The following is an 8,387-nucleotide window of genomic DNA, read 5'->3' as shown; positions in this document are numbered from 1 at the left end:
GTTAGCACATACATCACCTCCATGACTAACATTTCAGATTCTGTAGCACCACTTAAAACTCAGAGGGTGTTTTACCTAAGCAGCACAGCATGGTTTAATGACACGACTCGTAAGCTGAAATGTGAGGGTCGTAAACTGGGATGCAGATGGAAGGGTTCTAATCTGCATGTTCATTACTCTGCATGGAAAAGCCATCATGCTAAATATAGGAAGGCTCTGTCCCAGGCTAGATCTTCATACTATTCCAATCTGATTGAAACAAATAAAAATAATCCTAGGTTTCTTTTTAGTTCGATAGATAAATTAGTAAATCCACCGTCTAATACTTCTGCCCTCGCAATTGGATCCTCTTTTAACTGCAATGACTTCTTAAAGTTTGTCCAAAATAAATTATCTGACATTCGAGGTCAGATTTTACAGACTCCTTCTATTATAGACCATTCTTTCTTACATTAACTCATTAGACCTCATAGAGCGAAGCTGGTGGCTTCTTCTCCGATTACCTTACAAGCCCTGACAGCATTAGTTCTGCATATGACACCTACTACTTGTGCCCTTGATCCAATCCCTACCAAATTATTAAAAGATGTTTCTGTGTTATTAATACACACAATTATGAATTAAATCACTTTCCTCTGGTATAGTTCCCTCTGACCTATTCTGAATCTATATCTCTTTTATATTGATGCATTGCTATAAGGTATAGGATTTAGTTGTGGAGAGTGATATATATTGGATGTGGTAGGATTTAGCGGTGGGTGTTTATAGCTTTATGCATGCATAGCTTAAGGGCAAAACATTTTAAAGCCATAAACATATTGAAGTATTAATGCTATTATACCTGTTAAGGCACTGGACTTCCCAGATTGCCTGTCAGCTGGGATTCGACGTAGTCTTTAACTACTCAATCCATTTTTAAGCATTTAATAAACTGAAGAAGTACAGATACTACTCTGATTCGTTAAAACTTCAAATCGAATGAGTCTGTGTGAGCTTCTTGATTATTAAAAGTCATCTGGATACGTTGCAAGTCCAGTGCATGAACGATCCACTTACAGGAGTCCGAAACATCTTTATGTCCTCCTGAACGTCTCCCCTGAGTTTAAGAGTGTGCTCAGAGGATATATAAATAAAAAGAGTATGTGCGAATCTGACATTTGGCACTGACCGTGGGGCTTGCAGATATCAAGAAAATCATTATTAATTAAATCAACCACAATTTTTATTCAATTTTAATTTTAAATTGTTATTTTAAATCTGGGAAAACCAAGGCTATGCCACGCCTTATGATGCAGTAACCTTAACTCGTGCACAAAACTTTCCCGTAAATTAAAGTCTAGCAAAATAAAGAGGACATTGAACAGGCTACTGTAAATATTAATGACAGGACTACTTTATGGCAGAAAGAGAGCCTACAATAGATGAGCTCATTAAGAAAAAGTTAGAAGAATCGGCTACTAACATCTTGGGTAGATTATCCTGCAGCATTAGACAGGATAGTTAAATGGGACATATTACAATGAGTGATAGTGAGGACTCATTACGTGAGGAGGCTTTCCAGGACCCTAGGGAGAGGAGTTAGAAACACAGGCTGGCAGAAGCCTGCAAAATGTTAGTCAGGAGAGAAAAGAGGAACCGATTACAAATAAAAGGGAGCGCCCCCTTAAAAGAGCTGTTAACTTTTTTAATAGGTCCAAAGAAAGAAAGAAAAAGAAGTTAAGCAAGCAAGGAGTAAGTCAACTGAAGCAGCTGCAAGTAGGGAATGTTCAGTCCACCCAGAGGGGCGGTAACCAGCAAGGAGAGAGGGAGCTCACAGGCTCCACCAACTCACAAGTATAATCTGAGGCAGGGTCCTGGAGAGCCCAGAGAGCTGACATGCATAGGGAACAGACCTAGGATTATACAGAACATAAGATACAGCAAACCTCCAATTTTTAACCCATTAGAAGCAGTAGCAGTCAAGATTATGACTGAGGAGGTAGAAGATTATGTCAAATAAAATAAATAAATAATTTAATTAAATTAAATACCAGGGTATGAATTTCAGTACAGCATTACAAAGAAAAAATAGCAGTATCTCATCACCTGAAAATGTGAAACAGCTCCAAGCAGTAATGGGGTTATTTAACTATACAAGGAATACAGTACCAGGGTACTCAGTATTAACAGCTCCATTGTATCAGAGTATTTCCCAGGAAATATTTTCCTGCATAGAGGAAGATGAATTTAATCAGCTTAAGATGTAAATACAGGAAGTGCAGGACATTGCCACTTGAGTGAGTGGTGAAACTTTAGTGGCGTACTTCCATATAGGAGAACAAACTGCAGGTGTGTTAGTGAAGAATAAAGGAGATGAAATGCCTATTAAAATGCATGTTTTAATTTCATAAGTACAGAAAAGCAGTTTTGTTATGAGGAGAGAATACTCACTGCCTTAAATAAAAGTAATCCCATATCTGTTCAACCTAGCCCAGGACAACCCTATTGAAGTTTTCAGTGATACCCCAGGACTAGCTACCCTAACAAAGGGATCACTGGTAAACATGAAAGTGCTGCAACGAAGGTGGTATAGATAGGTCACTTTGCTAGCTGATCCAAAAAATAGTCTTTACCACCATCACTGGGCTAGCCTCTAATCTCAGAAATAAATCTTCCCCCGTCTGAAGGATGGGAGGAAAGATACACAACAGCAACACAACAGCAGGACAACTGATGTTTGTACCTGACTGGCTGATATTTTCCGATGGTTCCTGTCATAAAAGGCAACCCAATAGGCGGTATAGGAATCTCAGTTGGAAAAATAATAATGGAATTTATGAAGAAACTCAACACCACTCTGAAGTGGTGTCAGGTCGATCTGTTCAAATAGCAGAAGCAAAAGCCCTCTTGAAGGGACTTCAGATGGCTCAAATACTGGGGACGTTCAGCGAGACCAGGTTACTAGTGACAGACTCCGGCTATTGCGCCTAAGCATTCAATATTCACTCTCTAGCCTGGAAAGAGAATGGTTACTCTGACCATATGGGCAAACCTATAGCACAATGCAAAATATATGAAAAGAGATTTGAAAGCTGAGGGTTAACAGAATCAATGTTCAGCATGCAGCAGGTCTCCTGAGGGGGAAAGAGGTTACAATTATAGGCAACAATTGCGCTGATGAATTGGCAGAAGGAGCAGTACAGGGAAACTAAGTTGTAACTAAAGCCTGGCTACCCAACCCGAACCCGACGGCACCCGACTATATGTGTCGGGTTCGGGTTGGGTCGGGTGTATATTCTGTGTGAAGCACTTAGGCTCGGGTCGGCTCAGTGTTTTATTAATAAATGCATTATTACATTTTCTCTCGCAAATGCCTCCTAAACTCACTTCTGACTTATCATGGATCCCACGCGAGTAAAGCATAAAACGTGAAGCGTGCAGTGAGAGGCGTCTCGGCATTCTTGTGTTTATGATGTAAAAAATACAGCCAAAAAGTGATTCTGCATTATTAAATATGGAGGCTGTTGATATAAAAAGAAAGCTTTCTACTAGAGAATGTTTAGCAGTGGAAAGTTCTGTTGCTGGAAAGGGTAAATCTTCTGTTTGGAAACATTGACGTTGTTGTTTTCCGTGATAGTAAAAGTTTAAGTGGATTTGTACAGTGCAAATGTTGCAAACTTTTACTTAAATATGAAGCAGAAAGACGGGGAATTCATCTTTGCAGCGGCACACTGAAAAAGGACGTACTCGCCCTGCAGCAGGGCCAAGTCAGTCGTACATAACTTTATTTGTACAGACCGAAAACACCAGCGTGGAGAAAACTACAGACTGGAAAACATCGCCCTGGATGTGTTGCAGTTTAGGGTTGATTTCCTTCGACCATTTTACGAAGCTTAGAGAGAACTTGAGGGAAACCAGCATCCTGCATTGAACTTGGTAATTCTGTGGTTTGAGAAACTTAAATAACATCGTTTTCACCAGTTTTGGCGTCCTCCAGTGGAAACATTGTTGTGATAAAACTCTGGTGTGATATAATTGTCACACCCAGCACACGCTACAATATATACACTACCGGTCAAAAGTTTTAGAACACCCCCATTTTTCCAGTTTTTATTGAAATTTAAGCAGTTCAAGTCCAGTGAATAACCTGAAATGGTACAAAGGTAAGCGGTAAACTGCCAGAGGTTAAAAAAAAAAGTTTAGGTTACCAAAAAACTGAAAAATAATGAACATTTCAGAGTTATACAAAAAGGCCTTTTTCAGGGAACAAGTAATGGGTTAACAACTTACAGCTGTTCTGCAGCAATGGAAGTAAATTAAGCCTTGAAAGTTGATGCTAACAATTCCTACAGGTGTCCCAACTTTTGTTGATTACTTACAAACCCTCTGTCTGTATAAAAGCAGTGTTGGAACAGACTGTGTTACTACACCCTCTTAAGCATTATTTGGACAGTATTGTACTGCAGGAAGTAGTATATTGCTCTCATAATGGCGAGAAAAAGGCAATTAACAAAGGAAGACAGACAGACCATTATAACCCTTAAAAGTGTAGGTCTTTCCTTTAGAGAAATTGCAAAGAAAGCCAAGGTGTCAGTGAGTACAGTTTCCTACACCATCAAAAGGCACTTGGAAACTGTAGGAAACTCTGACAGGAAGAGGTCTGGCAGACCCAAAGCCACAACAGAATCAGAAGACAAATTTCTGAGAGTCAACAGCTTGCGTGATAGGCGGCTCACAGGACAACAGCTTCAAGCACAGCTTAACACTGGTTGAAGTAAGCAAGTCTCAGTTTCAACTGTGAAGAGAAGACTTCGAGCTGCAGGTTTGACAGGTCGAGTGGCAGTAAGAAAGCCATTGCTAAGATGGCAAAATAAGAAAAAGAGGCTTGCCTGGGCCATGAAGCACCGCCAGTGGACTACTGAAGACTGGAAGAAGGTTTTATGGACCGATGAATCAAAATTTGAAATCTTCGGTTCATCACGCAGGGTTTTGGTACGCCGTCGAGTAGGCGAAAGGATGGTTCCTCGGTGTGTGACACCAACTGTCAAACATGGAGGAGGAAGTGTGATGGTCTGGGGCTCTTTTGCTGGATCCAGAGTCGGCGACTTGCACAGAGTGAGTGGCACCCTGAACCAAAACTGCTACCACAGCATTTTGCAGCGCCATGCAATACCCTCTGGTATACGCCTAGTTGGTCAGGGGTTCATCCTACAGCAAGATAATGACCCAAAACATACCTCCAGGCTATGTCAGAACTACCTTAGAAGAACAAGACGGTAGGCTTCAAATCATGGAATGGCCAGCACAGTCTCCAGACTTAAACCCCATCGAGCTGGTTTGGGATGAACTGGACAGAAGGGTGAAAGCAAAGCAAGTGCAACACATTTGTGGGAACCTCTGCAACAGTGTTGGGAAGAACTTTCCGAACAATATTTGATTTCCATTGTAGAAAGAATGCCACGAGTGTGTCCGGCTGTTATATCTGCAAAAGGTGGCTACTTTGATGAGTCAAAAATTTAGATTGAATTTTGTTAAACAAAACGATTCCATGATTTCTTTTTTTATCTCCAATTGTTTATTTATTCTATGCTTTAATTTCAGAGTACACTATATATATAGATTAGGAATAGCAGAGGACCTAATACTGATCCCTGTGGTACACCGCTGGTTACCTCTCTCCATTTTGAGGCTTCTCCTTTAATCAGTACTTTCTGTTTTCTACATGTTAACCACTCCCTAATCCATGTGCATGCATTTCCTTGAATCCCTACTGCGTTCAGTTCGAGAATTAATCTTTTATTCGGGACTTTGTCAAAAGCTTTCTGGAAATCTAAATAAACCATGTTGTATGCTTTGCAATTATCCATTGTCAATGTTGCATCCTGAAAAAAAGTCAAGTAGGTTGGAAAGAGACAATCTCCCTTTCCTAAAACTATGCTGACTGTCTCCCAGGATATTGTTACCATATAGGTAATTTTCAATTTTAGATCTTATTATAGTTTCCATAAGTTTCCATACAATAGAAGTCAGGCTTATTGGTCTGTAGTTACCTTGTTCGGTTTTGTCTCCCTTTTTGTGGATCGATATTACGTTTGCAATTTTCCAGTCTGTCGGTACAACCCCTGCGTCAAGAGTCTGTGCATGATCTTGGTTAGCAGTTTGTTAATAACTTCTTTCATTTCTTTGAGTACTATTGGGAGGATCTCATCTGGCCGGGGGGATTTGTTTATTTTAAGAGCTCCTAGTCCCTTAACACTTCTGCCTCTGTTATGCTAAAGTTATTTAAAACTGGATAGGAACAGGTCGACATGTGGGGCATGTTGTCCGTGTCCTCCTTTGTAAAAACCTGTGAAAAGTAATCATTTAATATATTTGCTATTTTTTTCTTCATCTATGATTTTGCCATTTGTGTCTCTTAGACATTTAAGCTTCCTCTTTGAATGTTCTCTTGATGTTATAATATTGGAAAACATTTTGGAATTGGTTTTAGATCCCTTAGCAATATTAATTTGTATCTCTCTCTTGGCCTTCCTAACTTCCTTTTTGACTTGTGTTTACAGTTCCAAGTACTCTTTCTGTGTACTTTGTTTTTGGTCCCTTTTAAACGCTCTGAAAAGTGCCTTTTTTCGCTGAATTTTTTTTTTTTAATTGATCTATTAAACCATTTTGGCCATTTTGTTTTAGATTTAGATTTCTCACTTTTGGGATGTAATTGTTTTGCGCCTCTAGTATTACATTTTTAAAAAAAACAGTCATCATTTTTCTGTGGATCTTTTCTCTATTTTACTCCAATCTACTTCTGTTAGTCTCTGTTTCATACCTTCATAGTTTGCTTTTCTAAAATTGTATACCTTAGCTTTAGTCATTACTTTTGGGGTTTTAAAAATCACTTTAAATGAGATCATGTTGTGCTCTGGGTTTGCCAATGTCTCTCTGACCTCTGTTTTAGGTATTCTGCCTTTGTTATTTGAAAAGACTAAATCAAGGCAATTCTCCCCTCTAGTCGGTACCTTGACAAATTCCGTTAGGAAGCAGTCATTTGTCATTTCCACCATTTCAATTTCGTCTGTCGTGCTCCCCACCGGGTTCTCCCATTTTATACGGGGGAAGTTGAAATCCCCCATTAGTATGGCCTCCTTTGCTACAGGCATTTCTAATGTTATTGTATAACAGATTATTTTGCTCAGCGTCTGAATTTGGCGATCTATGGCACGCTCCTATTATTATGCCCTTTGAATTTTTGTACATTATTCTGACCCTTATTGATTCGCCATTGTTTTCTTTGTCCAGATTTAACACCTGGGCTTCAAGACTATTTCTTATGTATAGCGCTACCCCTCTGCCACCTGTCCTGGCTGTCTTTCCTATACAGTGTGTACCCTCTAATATTATATTCGTCTCCATTACTCTCAGACAACCAAGTTTCTGTAACACCTATCACATCATAGTTACTTGTTAGTGCAGTAGCTTCAATTTCTAACATTTTGTTTCTGAGACTTCTAGCATTAAGATAAATACATTTAATAGTTGTCTTACCTGAGTTGTTGCCCTTGTTTTGATGTGGTCTCCCTTCTGAAGGTATATCAGGGATGTGGCAAAGCAATCTGTTCCTTTGTTATGGTTACGGAGAGACCTGTAAAGGCCATACTGTTGTAAAAAGAAACTGTGAGTTTTTGTGTTTTGTTTTGTCTCTCTATTAAACTGTCACATTTGTCATTTATAGAATGCTAAACTCCAGGATCTGTAGCTAAATGCCAGCAAACAAACCCGAACTCCACTTCACCATTGTGCACATTTAAACTTATAATTCACCACTTACAATAATAGCACTCACTCTGGACTTGTAACTCTGGACGTGTTTGTGTTTGTTGTGTCTTGTTCGTGTGATTACTGTTATTGTTTCGGGTCTGAACCCCACAGTTTTGACTGGCTTTACACATTGCTGCGTATAGCAAGTATTATTATTTAAGCAAATAATAAAGCTTTGTTTTCATCATTGAATTGTTGTTGGATTGTGTCACAAAGACGGCCGGAGTGGGTGGCGTCAGACCAGAAACAGGAACACAAACGACAGAGACTTGGAGTTTGGTGGAGCTGAGCAAATGGTTTCGCTCAGCATTTAATAAAACAGCACAGAAAATAAAAGGGTTTAACAGACAAAAACACGGGACACGGCACTACACGCCAAAATAAAAAGACAAACAAAACGGACTACACAGTAAACAGACAGTGCACAGACAGACAAACGAAACACGGTGAGTGAGACAGTTATTCACTTTTATATTTACGTTCTTTCTTATTATTTAATTTCTCCTTCTCCACCCTCGTTCTCCACTCACCGAACACCTAACCCTGAGTGCAAGAAATGTGCGTCTATATATACTATTGTGCTGGGATTCAATTACTAA

General features: G+C 39.5%; 1 long non-coding RNA gene across 1 annotated transcript; it reads left to right on the top strand.

Moving 5' to 3' along the window:
- Positions 1-6,782: 6,782 nt before the first annotated feature.
- Positions 6,783-7,980, top strand: LOC131724801 (uncharacterized). The gene is made up of 2 exons (XR_009320319.1): positions 6,783-7,350; positions 7,703-7,980. It is a non-coding gene; the product is annotated as an uncharacterized LOC131724801 (long non-coding RNA).
- Positions 7,981-8,387: the final 407 nt, after the last annotated feature.

The sequence above is a fragment of the Acipenser ruthenus genome, chromosome 57 (assembly GCF_902713425.1).
Source record: "Acipenser ruthenus chromosome 57, fAciRut3.2 maternal haplotype, whole genome shotgun sequence".
NCBI lineage: Eukaryota > Metazoa > Chordata > Actinopteri > Acipenseriformes > Acipenseridae > Acipenser > Acipenser ruthenus.
The sequence above is the reverse complement of the archived record's forward strand: the minus strand, read 5'-3'. Positions and strand labels throughout refer to the sequence as shown.